The sequence below is a fragment of the Canis lupus genome, chromosome 8, assembly GCF_011100685.1.
Source record: "Canis lupus familiaris isolate Mischka breed German Shepherd chromosome 8, alternate assembly UU_Cfam_GSD_1.0, whole genome shotgun sequence".
Lineage (NCBI taxonomy): Eukaryota > Metazoa > Chordata > Mammalia > Carnivora > Canidae > Canis > Canis lupus.
The window spans coordinates 44,533,067-44,547,432 of NC_049229.1; the positions used below are offsets into that span (position 1 = coordinate 44,533,067).

The window sequence follows — 14,366 nt, forward strand, 5'->3', positions numbered from 1 at the left end:
ATCCCAAAATCAGACAAAGACCCCACCAAAAACAAGAATTATAGACCAATATCCCTGATGAACATGGATGTCAAAATACTCCCCAAGATACCAGCCAATGGGATCCAACAGTACATCGAAAGGATTAGTCACCACAACCAAGTGGAATTTATTCCTGGAATACAAGGGTGGCTCAACATCCACAAATCAATCAATGTGATACACTATGTTAATAAAACAAAGAACAGGAACCATGTGCTCCTCTCAATTGATGCAGAAAAAGCATTTGACAAAATACAGCATCCTATCTTGATTAAAACTCTCCACAGTGTAGGGATAGAGGAAACATACCTCGATATCATAAAAGCCATACACAAAAAGCTCACAGGGAATATCATTCTCAATGGGGAAAAACCGAGAGCTTTTCCCCTAAGGTCAGGAACATGGCAAGGGTGTTCACTCTCACCACTGTTGTTCAACATAGTACAAGTCCTGGCCTCAGCAATCAGACAACAAAAAGAAATAAAAGTCATCCAAATCAGCAAAGAAGTCAAACTCTCCCTCTTCGCAGATGACATGATACTGTGTGTGGAAAACCCAAAGGACTCCACCCCAAAATTGCTAAAACTCCTACAGCAAGCAATTCAGCAAAGTCACAGGATATAAAACGCACAGAAATCAGCTGCATTTCTATACACTAACAATGAGACAGAAAAAAGAGAAATTAAGGAATCGATCCCATTTACAGTTGCACCAAGCCCCCTAAGATACCAAGGAATAAACCTAACCAAAGAAGTAAAGGATCTGGGCTCTGAAAATCATAGAACACTTATGAAAGAAATTGATGAAGACACAAAGAAATGGAAAATCGTTCCATACTCATGGATTGGAAGGATATTGTTAAAATGTCTATGCCACCCAGAGCAATCTATACATTCAGTACAATCTCTATCAAAATACCATTGACATTTTTCACAGAGCTGGAAGAAACAATCTTAAAATTTGTATGGAACCAGAAAAGACCCCGAATAGCCAAAGCAATGTTGGAAAGAAAAAAAAAAAACACCCAAAGCTGGAGGCATCACAATTCCAGACCTCAAGCTATATTACAAAGCTGTGACCACCAGGACAGCATGATATTGATGCAAAAACAGATACATAAGATCAATGGAACAGAATAGAAAACCCAGAAACGGACCCTCAACTCTGGTCAACTAATATTAGACAAAGGAGGAAAGACTATCCAATGGAAAAAGGACAGTCTTCAACAAATGGTACTGGGAAAATTGTACACCCACATGCAGAAAAATGAAACTGGACCATTTTCTTATATCATACACAAAAATAAACTAAAAATGTATGGAAGACCTAAATGTGAGACAGGAATCCATCAAAATCCTAGAGAACACCTTTTTGGCCTCAGCCCCAGCAACTTCTTGCTATAAATGTGCATTAAAACTATCATGAGATACTACTACACACCCTTTTGGATGGTTAAAAAATAACTGACGATACTAAGTGCTAGTTGAAGATACCAAGCAATTGGAACTCTCATTGTTGGTGAAAATGTAGTTGTACACTCGGGAAGACAGTTGGACAGTTTCTTGTAAATTTAAACATTTGCTCACCATGTAACCCAGAAATCTCACTCCTGGGTGGGACTGGAAAGATGAAAGTCTATGTTTACACAAATTCTGTATACTAACTAATGTTCTTGGCAACTTTATTTGTGATAGTCAAAAACTGGAAACAACCCAGATTCCACTCAAAGAGTGAATCGATAAACAGATAGTGGCACATCTATACAACAGAATACTACTCAGCAACAAGAGGTGTGAACTCTTGATACAGTCAACAGTGTGGAGCAACCTCAAAGATGTTATGCTGTGTGAAAGAAGTCAGCTGCAGAAGCTTACACACTATGATTCCATTGATATGACATTCTGGAAGAGACAAAACTACAATAACAAAATAGATCCGTAATTAACGGGAGTTCTGGATTGGAAGAGGATATAACTATAAGTAGCACAAGGAAGGATGCCTGGGTGGCTCAGTGGGTTATGTGTCTGCCTTCAGCTCAGGTCATGATCCTAGGGTCCTGGGATGGGGCCCTGCATCAGGCTCCTTGCTCAGCAGGAGGCCTGCTTCTCTCTCTCCCTCTGCCTACTGCTCCCCCTACTTCTGCACTTTCTCTAATAAATAAATAAAATATTTAAAAATAAATTTAAAAAAACTTATGGAAATGTAAATGACCTACCTTAACCAAAACAATTTTGAAAGGAACTAGACAATTATCCTCAAAAATTTTTATGCCCTCCAGCAGCTAACCCCCTTCCTTACACCTTACCTTACGCAGCTACTGATATGTCTGTCATTCTAGAATATTACCCATTTTAGGATTTCATATAAATTCAAATAATATGTATTCTTTTTAGCTGCTTTTTTCACTCAGCACATTTTGTTTCAAGTTTTTATTTAAATTCCAATTAGTTAAAATCGGTGTAATATTAGTTTCAGGTGTAGAAATTAGTGATTCAACACTTCCCATACAACACTGTCTGTAAATTATACGTGAATCAAGTTGATTAAAAATCATGAGTTCCATAAGTGGAATTTAAAAAACATGGGATCCCTGGGTGGCGCAGCGGTTTGGCGCCTGCCTTTGGCCCAGGGCGCGATCCTGGAGACCCGGGATCGAATCCCACGTTGGGCTCCCGATGCAGGGAGCCTGCTTCACCCTCTGCCTGTGTCTCTGCCTCTCTCTCTCTCTGTGACTATCATAAATAAATAAAAAAAAATTTAAAACAAAAACAAAACAGGGGCAGCCCTGGTGGTGCAGCGGTTTAGCACCGCCTGCAGCCCGGGGTGTGATCCTGGAGACCCAGGATCAAGTCCCACGTCGGGCTCCCTGCATGGAGCCTGCTTCTCCCTCTGCCTGTGTCTCTGCCTCTCTCTCTCTCTCTGAATAAATAAATAAAATCTTTAAAAAAAAAACCTCATTATTAAAACAAAATAAAAATAAATAAAAAACAAAACAGAGGATCATAGGGGAAGGGAAGGAAAAATAAAACAAGATGTAATCAGAGAGGGAGACAAACAATTAGAGACTGTTAACCATAGGAAACAAACTGAGGGTTGCTGGAAGGGAGGTGGGTGGGTGATGGGGTAACTGGGTGATGGGCATTAAGGAGGGCACATGTAGGGATGAGCACTGGGTGTGATATGCAACTGATCAATCATTAAGCTCCACCTCTGAAATTAATAATGCACTCTATGTTAATTAATTGAATTTAAGTTTTAAAAATCATGAGTTCATATTAACATTTTCTTTCAAAATGAAAGATTATGAAATTTTATTTGGCTTCTTTGATTGTTTACTTGATTGTTCTCACCAATTTCCGACGCCCCCCCCCCCCCCCCCCCCCCCCCGCAACGTCCTTCTGGTAATCATCAGTTTGTTTCTATAGTTTAAAGTCTGTTTCATGGTTTTCCTTTCTACCTCCATGTTTGTTTGGTTTCTTAAGTTCCACATATGAGTGAAATCATATGGTATTTGTCTTTCCCTGATGAACTTATTTCGCTTAGCATAATACTCTCTAGCTCCTTCTATGTTGTGGCAAATGACAAGATTTCTTTCTTTTTTTTTTTTATGGCTGAGATATCACCTCACACCTGTCAGAATGGTGAAAATTAACAACACAGGACACAACTGGTGTTGGTGAGGATGTGGACAAAGGGGAATCCTTTTAACACTGTTGGTACAAATGCAAACTGGTGCAGCGACTCTGGTAAACAGTATAGACATTCCTCAAAAAGTTAAAAAGAACGACTCAGCAACTGCAACTACTAAGTTTTTACTCAAAGGATACAAAAATACTAATTCAAAGAGATTCATGCAATATTTGTAGCAGCATTATCAACACTCAGCATATATTCTAAGATTTATCTATGAATAGGTAATATGTTACCTATTCATCAAGACTGTATAACATCAGCATAAACAAAGACACACAGATCAATGAGACAGAAGAGAGAGTTGAGAAAGAGGTCCATGCATAAATACTCCATTGATTTTTATGGCAAATTTGCTAAGGTAATTCAATGAGGAAATGAAAATCATTTTATTTTTTAAGAAGATTTATTTATTTATTTATTTATTTATTTATTTATTTATTTATTCATTCATGAGAAACAGAGAGAGGCAGAGACATAGGCAGAGGAAGAAACAGGCTCCCCCTCGGGCACCCTGATGTGGGAACTCGATCTCGAAACTCCAGGATCATGACCTGAGCCGAAGGCAAATGCTCAGCCGCTGAGCCACCCAGATGTCCCTGAAAATCATTTTAATAGTGACTCCGGCACAACTAAATATTCTTATTGAAAAAAAAATTGCCATCATCTTTCATAGCATAGAGAAGTAAACTCAAGATGCATCACAGATGCAACTATAAAAGTTAAAACAGTAAGACTTCTAAAAAAAATAGAACTTCTTAAAAAAATCAAGATAACATTAGCAATGACTTTTAATACAGTGTCTAAAGAGCACTAACTTTAAAATAACTGGTAAATGGATTTAATCAAAAGTAAAATTCTCTGTTCTTCCAAGGACACTGCTAAGAAAATGGTTGGGCGAAAATATTCAACTATACATAATGTAAAAACACTTCCAAAGGAAGACATAAAAATTGTTAACACATGAAAAAATGTTCAGCATCATTAGTCAGCAGAGAAATACAAGTTAAACCACAATCACATACCATTACATACTAATTAAAATGGTAAAGATTAGAAGTCTGAGGGTACCAGAAGTCTGGGGGATAGAGCAATTGGAGCTCTCATCCCTTGCTGATGACTTTACAACCACTTTGCAATACATTTTTGGCAGTTTCTTACAAAATTAAATAGAGGCTTATTCTATGTCCAATAATCCTCCTCTTACCTAGCAGAAATTAAATACATGTTCTACAAAACACCTGTATATGCATGTCCAGTACTTTATTCATAAAACAGCCAAAATACTGGAAACATCCCAAAGATTCTTTAACAGATGGCTGAAAAAAACAAGTTTTGTTAGAATCATATAATGGAATACTGCTCAGCATAAAAAGGGAACAAACTGGGATCCCTGGGTGGCGCAGCGGTTTGGCGCCTGCCTTTGGCCCGGGGCGCGATCCTGGAGACCCGGGATCGAATCCCACATCGGGCTCCCGGTGCATGGAGCCTGCTTCTCCCTCTGCCTATGTCTCTGCCTCTCTCTCTCCTGTGACTATCATAAATAAATTTAAAAAAAAATTTAAAAAAAAAAAAAAAAGGGAACAAACTACTGCTATGAGCAACAACATGGTTGAATCTTAGGGGGAAGAAATTACTGAGTGAACAAAGCAAGACTCCAAAGAATACCATTCGATTGAATTTATATGAAATTCTAGAATAGGCAATATTGTATAGTGACAGAAATCAAATCAGTGGCTGCATAAAGCAGAAAAGAGTAGTGCTAAGGCGCACAAGGAAATTTGGGTGGTATGGTATTGTTCTATATCTTGATATATGTGTATACATGTGTCAAATCTCTTCATACTGTTACACTTATAATGAATGCATTCCTGATATTATATGTAAATTATGCATGAATAAAGTTGATTACAAATCATGAGTTCATATTAACATTTTCCTTCAAAATGGAAGATTATGAACTTTTATTTGGCTTGTTTACTTGTAACTTTTTTCTCTTACATTAACGTGACTATTTTTGCTTTACCTTATATTATATATCAAATACAATTAAAATAATTATACCAATATTACTATCACTTATAAATAAAAAAACAGCATTTGAAAGTCACTTGAAACAATTCTTTTATATGTATGGTTATGTCATCAACATGATATGCATTTAAGTTCATAATATACATTTTGATTAATTGGTATTTTGGGAATCAATGTTTGCTTATATGTCATTTACATGATCCTAAATTGAAAGCATATAACCGAGTCTTATTTGTATCCTAGACTGTCTCTTATCTTATTCTCTCTAGTCCCCTCTAAGTAATCATGTTATTAGATTTTGATTTATTTTTCCAATCTTTTTTTGCAAATATAAACTAATAAGTGTGCCTTTTTAAAAAAGATTTTATTGATTTATTCATTATTATTTATTCACAGAGAGAATGAGAGGCAGAGACACAGGGAGAGGGAGAAGCAGGCTCCATGCAGGGAGCCCAACGCAGGACTCAAACCAGGGTCTCCAGGATCACACCCTGGGCCAAAGGTGGTGCTAAACCGCTGAGCCACCCAGGCTGCCCTAAGTGTGCCTTTCTGAATCAATCCTCTTTCTTACAAAAAAGAGTAGCAGCATATATATACATACATATACATATACATATACATATATATATATATATATATAATATCATAAATCTGGCTTTTTATCCCTAAGAACAGGTCTTGGAGATCATGTGATATCACTGTAAGGAAATCTTGCTTATTTGTTTTTAGAGTTGTATGTATCCATGGTGTGGAAATACCGTATTTTATTCAATCAGTCCTCTATGGGTAGGCATTGGTGTGGCTCCTGAATCTTTTGCTATTATAATGCCATAAATAGCCTTACACCAAAGTAATTTCATAGTTTTGAAATATATCTTTGGGATAGAGTTCCAGAAGAAGAACTGCTGGGTCCAAAGCTAAATGCATGTGTTTTCACTGGCTATTAACCAATTTGACTCCATATCGGTTTCACCAGTTGCCATTACCCCCTGCACTATATGCAAATCTATGTTCTCTTTAATCTCACCAACAAAGTATGCTACATTTGGCAGATTAAAGAAGGCTGAAAATTCTTTGGCATTCCTCCCCTCGAGACGTGGAGTCTATATAACATCCCTGTGATGGTTAATTTTATGTGTCATCTTGACAGGGCTAAGAGATGCCCAGACAGCTGGTAAAATATTATTTCTGGGTGTGTCTGTGCTGGTGAGATTAGCATTTGATTCTGGAAGAGATCAGCATTTGAATCAATAAACTGAGTAAAGAAGGTCACCCTCACTAATGCAAGTGTGCATTATCCAATCACTGAGGACCTAAAGAGAACAAAAAGGCAGAAAAAGGGTGAATTTGCTCTCTCTCTCTGAGCTGAGACATCCCCATTTTCTCCTGCCCTTGGATATCACTGCTCCTTCAGATTTAGATGGACTCCTAAATCATATGCTCCACTGATTCTTAGGCCTTTATACTTAGAATAAATTATACCACCAGCTTCCCTTGCTTTCAGCTTGCAAATGGCAGATCATGAGACTTCTTAGGCTCCATAATCATGTAAGCACATAGCCTGCTGGTTCTATTTCTCTGAAGGACTCTAATACAGATTTGATACCAGGAGTGATTCTAGAGGAACAGAATTTTAAGAATGAGTTTTCTGAATTGGTTCTGGGGTTTCTGAAACTGGCTCTCTAATCTTATATAAAGACTAATAGTCCATGGCGAGCTATGTATAGAGATACATAAAATATCTGCACTAGGTACTTCTGATCAACTACTATATGAAGCAAAGAGATAAGTGATGCTGTATATGATACTTCTGAACATTTTTTGGAAACTAAGGGATAATGCCATTGGTTGGTTGCCTCTAACATTGTTGGACAAGTAGTGAAAGAAAAGGATGAACTAAGGGATCCCATTTCTCAGCTCAAGCATCCCATAAATGACCTAAGAGCTCCTATGTGTGCCCTGAAGGAGAATCTTATCTCCTCCAGCCACAGGGCTGAAACTGGTGAAAATCAAACACAGAACCTCATTTTGTTATTAGCTGTATTACAATGTAAGCTGAACTCCCAGCTTCACAAGGTGTTTACTGTTATAGCAAAGGCATTGATTGGGGAAGAATGAGATCCTGTAAGTGGGACTAGGGACATATGGGAAGACTCTGATGAAGCTGGAAACATTGAACCCCTGTACTCTGATGAGTCTTCTTTGCAGGGGAAGAGCTTTTTCTACCTCCACTGTAGGTGGTAGCAGCTTCTTCATCTACATTTGAGGGGCTAACCTGGTATTACCTGAGGAAACAGTAATGATTTCTTCTGATATAACCAGCATGCAAGACAGTGCTGATTCTCTTCAGGATCCATCCCCATCATCCCACTTTGCTTCTAGACCTATAACTGGAGTCAAATCCCAGAGGACCCCTAATGGTGAGATACAAAACATGACCCATGAGGAGGTACAATATGCTCCAAAAGAACTATTTAAGTTTTCTAATTTATACCAACAGACTCCAGGGAACATGGATTGATATTGAGGATGTGGGATAACATGAAAGAAGCACAAAGTTGGGTCAGGCCAAATTTATTGATATGGGATCACTAACCAGAGATTTTGCATTTAATGCTGCAGGGGAGTTAGAAAGGGCTCTAACAGTTTGTTGATTAATTGGCTGAAACATGGACCAAAAGAAGGCCAATTGTAAATGGCTGACCTGCTTTGTTTTAATATAGAGGAAGGAGTTCAGAGGTGTAGGGAGACTGTAATGTTACAGTGTACTCATTTAAGACCTACTCACCCACACTGAGGGTCCACAGGACTAATGCTTTGAGGAATAAATTTGTGAAGGGAGTCCAGCATCCTTGAAGAGCCCCTTGAAGAGGGCTCTTCAGGGGCTCTTCTCTGTAGGCTAGGCTTTAGAGTGGGAACCACAGACACTCAATTGGAAAACCTTAAAGATTGGGAACATATGGATCCCAGGGCAACGGGCAACAGGAGTCAAGTGGCAGCACTCAACCACCAAAGACGAGGTAGGCATGGTTACCATAATAAACAAAAGAGTCAAAGCAGCAATCACAATAATCCGACTCATGCACAGCTATGGTGCTGTCTAGTTAATCATGATATTCCTAGAAGTGAAACAGAAATTCTTATTTGATCTATATAAGCAAAAAGTTCTAAGTCAAGTCAACAGAGTCTAACTCAAGTCATAAAAGCAGTGAATGACAGTCCTTCAATCAATTCCCAAGTTGAATCAGTTTAGAAGCCAAGAACCTCTTGAATGAATGGGAGGCCAGGTACCCTTTAGGAAGGCCTTGATACAGCAATGAAAATTTATATGGCTAATCTTTCTCCTAGCCTCCCAGAGGGACCTATGGCCTTTTAACAGGGCTGTACATTGGGGAAAAGGAGATAATCATACCTTTCAGAGACTACTAAACATTAGCTCTGAACTGACACTGATTCCAAAAGACCCATAATGTCACTGTGCCCCTCCAGTCACAGTAGGAGAGCTTGTGGAAGTCCAGTGATTAATGGGTTATTGGTCCAGGTCTGTTTCACAGTAGGTTCAGTGGCTCCCTGAACCCATCCTATGGTTATTTGCCCAGGTGTAGACTGTATAATTGGAATAGACATACTTAGCAGCTGGCAAAATCTTCACATTGGTTCCCTGACCTGTGGAATATGGGCTATTACAGTGGAAAAGGCCAACTGGAAGCCATTTAAGTACCACATCCCAAGAAAGATTGCAGATTAGTGCCACCACTTGAAAGATACAGGGGTAGTGATTCCCATCACATTCCTATTCAACTCTCCTATTTGGGCTGTGCAGAAAACAGATGAATCTTAGAGAATGCCAATGGATTATTTTATTGTAAGCTTAACCAGGTGGTGACTCCAGTTGCAGCTGCTGTACCTGATGTTGTTTCACTGTTTGAGCAAATTAACACATCCCCTGGTCCTAGGTATGCAGTTTTTGATCTGGCAAATGCATTTTTCTTCCATACCTGTCCATAAGGCCCACCAGAAGCAGTGTGATTTCTGCTGGTATGGCCAGAAATACATATACAAATACCTCTTTAGGGTTATAGCAACCCTCCATCCCTAGGTCATGATTTAGTTTGCAGGGATCTTGATTGTCTTTCCCTCCCACAAGATATCATACTGGTCCATTACATTAATGACATTATGCTGATTAGACCTAGTGAGTGAGAAGTAGCAACTACTCTAGGCTTATTAGTAAGACACTTGCACATCAGGGTGGGAAATAAATCTAAAATTCACTTCTACCCCAAAATATTTAGGGGTCCTGTTACGTAGGGTGTGTTGAGATATCCCTTCTAAGGTGAAGAATAAGTTGTAGCTGGCTCTCCTACAGCCAAGAAAGAAGCACAATACCTCTTTGGATTTTGGAGGCAACATATTCCTCATTTGAGTGTTACTCTAGTCCATTTACCAAGTGACCTGAGAAGCTGCTAGTTTTAAGTGGGGCCCAGAAAAAGAAAAGGCTCTGCCATAGGTCCAGGCCACTATGCAAGCTGCTCTTCCACTTGGGCCTTATGATCCAGCAGACTCAATGGTGCTTGAAGTGTCAGTTTCAGATAAGATGCTGTTTGGAGCTTTGGGAAGGTTTCTAGAGATGAACTGCAATGCAGGCTCTTAAGATTTAGGGGCAAGACTCTGCCAACACCTTCATAAAACTACTTTCCTTTTGAGAAACAACTTTTGGTCTATTACTGGGCCTCAGTAGAAGCTGAATGCTTGCTCATGGGCTACCAAGTTACCATGTGACCTGAGATAACACCATGAACTGGGTATTCACCAACCCAAAAGTGGGCTTGCACACCAACATTCCACCAAATAGAAGGTATATATTCAAAATCAGGCCTGAGCAGGCCCTGAAGTCACTTACATGAAGAAGTGGCCCAAATGTCCAAAGTCCCCATTCTTGCTCCACTGTCTTCTCTCTGCCAGCCTACACATATAGCTTCATGGGGAATTCCTTGTGATCAGCTGACAGGGGAAGAGAAGACTCAGGCCTGCTTTACAGATGGTTCTGTATGATATATACAAGCACACCTGGATGTGGTCAGCTGCAGCACTGCAGCCCCTCTCAAGGACATCCCTGAAGGAAGTGGTGAAGGGAAATCCTACCAGTGGGTAGAACTTGGGGCAGTGCATTTCTCCTTGGAAGGAGAAATGGCCAGATGTGGAATTACGTAACAGTTCATGGGCTGTGACTGCATAATCAGGAACATAGAAGGGACTTGATTTGAAAATTAGTAACAAAGAAATTTGGAAAGGGGGTATATAGATAGACCTCTCTGAATGGCCAAAAAACATGAACAGGGATGCGTGGGTGGCTCAGTGGTTGAGCATCTGCCTTTGGCTCAGGTGTGATCCCAGGGTCCTGGGATCAAGTCCTGCATCCGGCTCCCCGCAGAGAGCTCTTCTCCCTCTGCCTCTCTCTCTATCTCTCTCTGTGTCTCTTATGAATAAATAAATAAGATCTCAAAAAAAAAAAAAAACCAAACAAACCACAAACATATTTTTGTCCCATGTAGTCACCAAAGGGTTACCCCAGAAGAGGATTTTAATACACAGATAGACTATGTACAATGGAGTATTACTTGGCCAACAGAAGGAATGAAATCTTGCCATTTGCAATGATGTGGATGGAACTAGAAGGTATTATGCTAAGCAAAATCAGTCATAGAAAATAAAATATCATATGGTTTCACTCATATGTGGAATTTAAGAAACAAAACAGATGAACATAGGGGAAGACAAGGAAAAATAAAATAAGATGAAAACAGAGAGGGAGGCAAACCATAAGAGACTCTTAACTATAGGAAACAAACTGAGGGTTGCTGGAGGAGAGGCAGGAGGGGGATGGGATAAATGTGGGATGGGCATTAAGGAGGGCACATGATGTAATGAACAATGCATGTTATATGCAACTGATGAATCACTAAATTCTACCTCTGAAACTAATAATACAGTATATGCTAAATAAATTGAATTTAAATTTTTAAAAAATAAGCAGAACGACCCATTCTGTGGGTACCAACCTCTTTCCTTAATCACCCACCATGACCCAATGGGTCATGAACAAAGTAGCTATGGTTACAGGGTGGCAATTACACTTGAAGCAGCAACACAGATTTTCACTCACCAAGGATGACCAGACTACAGCCACCATTAACTGACCAATCTGCAGGGGCAGAGACCAACATTGAGTCACCAGTATGTCACCATTCTCTGGGGTTATCAGCCAGCTACCTGCATGTCAGAAGATGATTCATTATATTGGATTGCTTCCATTATGGAAGGGGCAACGTTTTATTCTTACTGTATTAGACACTCTGGATACAGATTTTCCTTCCTTGTACACAATAACTTCTGCCAAAACTACTACTATCCATGGACTTACAGAATGCCTTATTCACCATCATTGTAGTCTACACAGCATTGCTTCTGATCAAGGAACTCACTTCACAGCAAAAGAAGTGTGGCACTGGGCCCATGGTCATGGGATTCATTGGTCTTACCACGTTCCCCACCACCTTGAAGCAGCTGTCTTACTGGAACGGTGGAAAAGCCTTTTCAAGACTAATGACAGTGCCAGCTAGGTGGCAATATCTTGCAAGGCTAGGGCAAGGCTCTCCAGAAAGCTGTATATGCCCTGAATTAGTGTCCAATATATGATGCTGTTTCTTCCATAGATAAGATTCATGGATGGGTCCAGGAATCAAGAGTTGGAAATAGGAGTGGCACCACTTACTATTAAACCTAATGACTCACTAGCAAAACTTTTGCTTCCCACCCTTATGACTCCATGCTTTGCTGCCTTAGAGGTCTTAGTCCTGGAGGGAAGAATACTTCTGCCAGGAGACAAACAATGATTCCACCGACTGGAAGCTAAGATTGCCACCTGACCACTTTGGGCTCCTCATGTCTCTGAATCAACAGGCAGTGAAGGGAGTTATGGTGATGGCTGGGGTGATTGACCTTGATAACGAAAGGGAAATTGGACTACTACTTCACAGCAAGGAAGGCAGAGTAAAAAGGTAAAGAAGAGAATCTGGAATATAGCTCCCTTAGTGTGTCTCTCTGTACTACTATGCCCTGCTTCTAAGGTCAGTGGAAAACTCTTAACAACCCAATCCAGGCAGGACTACTAATGGCCCAGACTCTTTAAGAGGGAATGTCTGGGTCACACCATCAGATAAAGAGCTATGATCAGATGAAGTGCTTGCCAAAGGCAAAGGGAATAGAGTGGAGAGTAAAAGATGGTTACAAATACCAGCTGCAACCAGGTGGCCAGTTATAGAAACAAGGGCTGTAAGTATCATGACTATTTCCTCTTTATTTTGTCATGAATACATTTGTATTCATATATCCTATTGTCTTCTTTCCATTTTCCTCTTTCTTTCCTTATTCCCTTATCATGTAGCATGGGATAATTGAATTTATATCATAGCATTTGGATATTGTTAATTTCACATCATAGTATTTAAGTTATGGGATATCAAGAAGAGTAAAAATCACTGAAGGGCTTTACGTTTTCTTCTGGGGAAGGGGTAAATATGTAAATGCCATATCTTACTGGTTCTGTTTCTCTGGGGAACCCTAATACAGACACCATTCCAGGGTGGGTTGTATGCACTGAACCAAAGATCTTTTCTTGGGTCTGGGAACCAAGGACTAGAAGCAGAGTGGCACTACATACCACTATTCTCTATGACCCATTAGGGTGGTCTGTGCTTCCTGTCCCCTTCAACTCTCCAGGGTTAGAGGTTCTGGTCCCCAAAAGAGTCACATTTTCACCAGGGAACAAAGAGTCCCAATGGAATTATAAGCTAAAGCTGCTACCTGGGCATTTTGGGCTCCTGTGTCCCTTCATCAATAGCAAGAAGCAGTGTCAATGGTCTTGGCAGGTGTAACCGTGCCTAATCACTGAGAAGAGGTAGGGCTGCCGTTATATCATGAGATACAAAGAATATGTGTAGAACCCAGGTGATCTCCCTCAATGCTTCTTGGTATTCTCCAGTCCCATTGTGACTGTAAATAGATAGATTCAGCAATCCCAGTCTGAGAATGGTGACTAGACACTCAGGGGCCTTGGAAACAAGGACCTGAGTAATGACATACGGTTATCATCCAAAGCCAGCAGAATGCAATGTAAAAGAGAGGAAAACTAGAAAGGATAGTGGAGAAAAGAAATAATAAGTATCAATTTCAGCCCCAATACCAAACACAGCAGTAGGAACTGTGTTTCATCTCATTAACCTCCCTCTTGTAAGGTTCCTCATAGGCAGAGATGCCTATTAGAATCCTGGATGAGCTGTTCCCAAAACATAAATGGAAAAGTGGATCAGGGCAGTACAAAGCCTAGACCGTGGAATATCCAAATAGGCCACTTTGGATTCTCCTTCAAGGAAAGTTTGCTGAGCACAGCTGCAGGGATTACAATCAACAGAGAGCCTCCAGATGTCAGCTCCTTGGAATAGCCTCAGTTGCAAAGAAGTGTGGCCAACCTCTTGCCATTCCCATGGACTCCAGATACAGTGAATGAGCAAGGGAAGGTGTGAAGATCAGGCCATTTTGGCCCATTTCAGGCAATATTT

General features: G+C 40.0%; 1 protein-coding gene across 1 annotated transcript in view; it reads right to left on the minus strand.

Annotated features, from left to right (window-relative positions):
• ADAM21 (ADAM metallopeptidase domain 21) overlaps nucleotides 1-14,366 on the minus strand; it is a 30,870-nt gene that overhangs the window by 10,366 nt on the left and 6,138 nt on the right. The window lies entirely within an intron of this gene.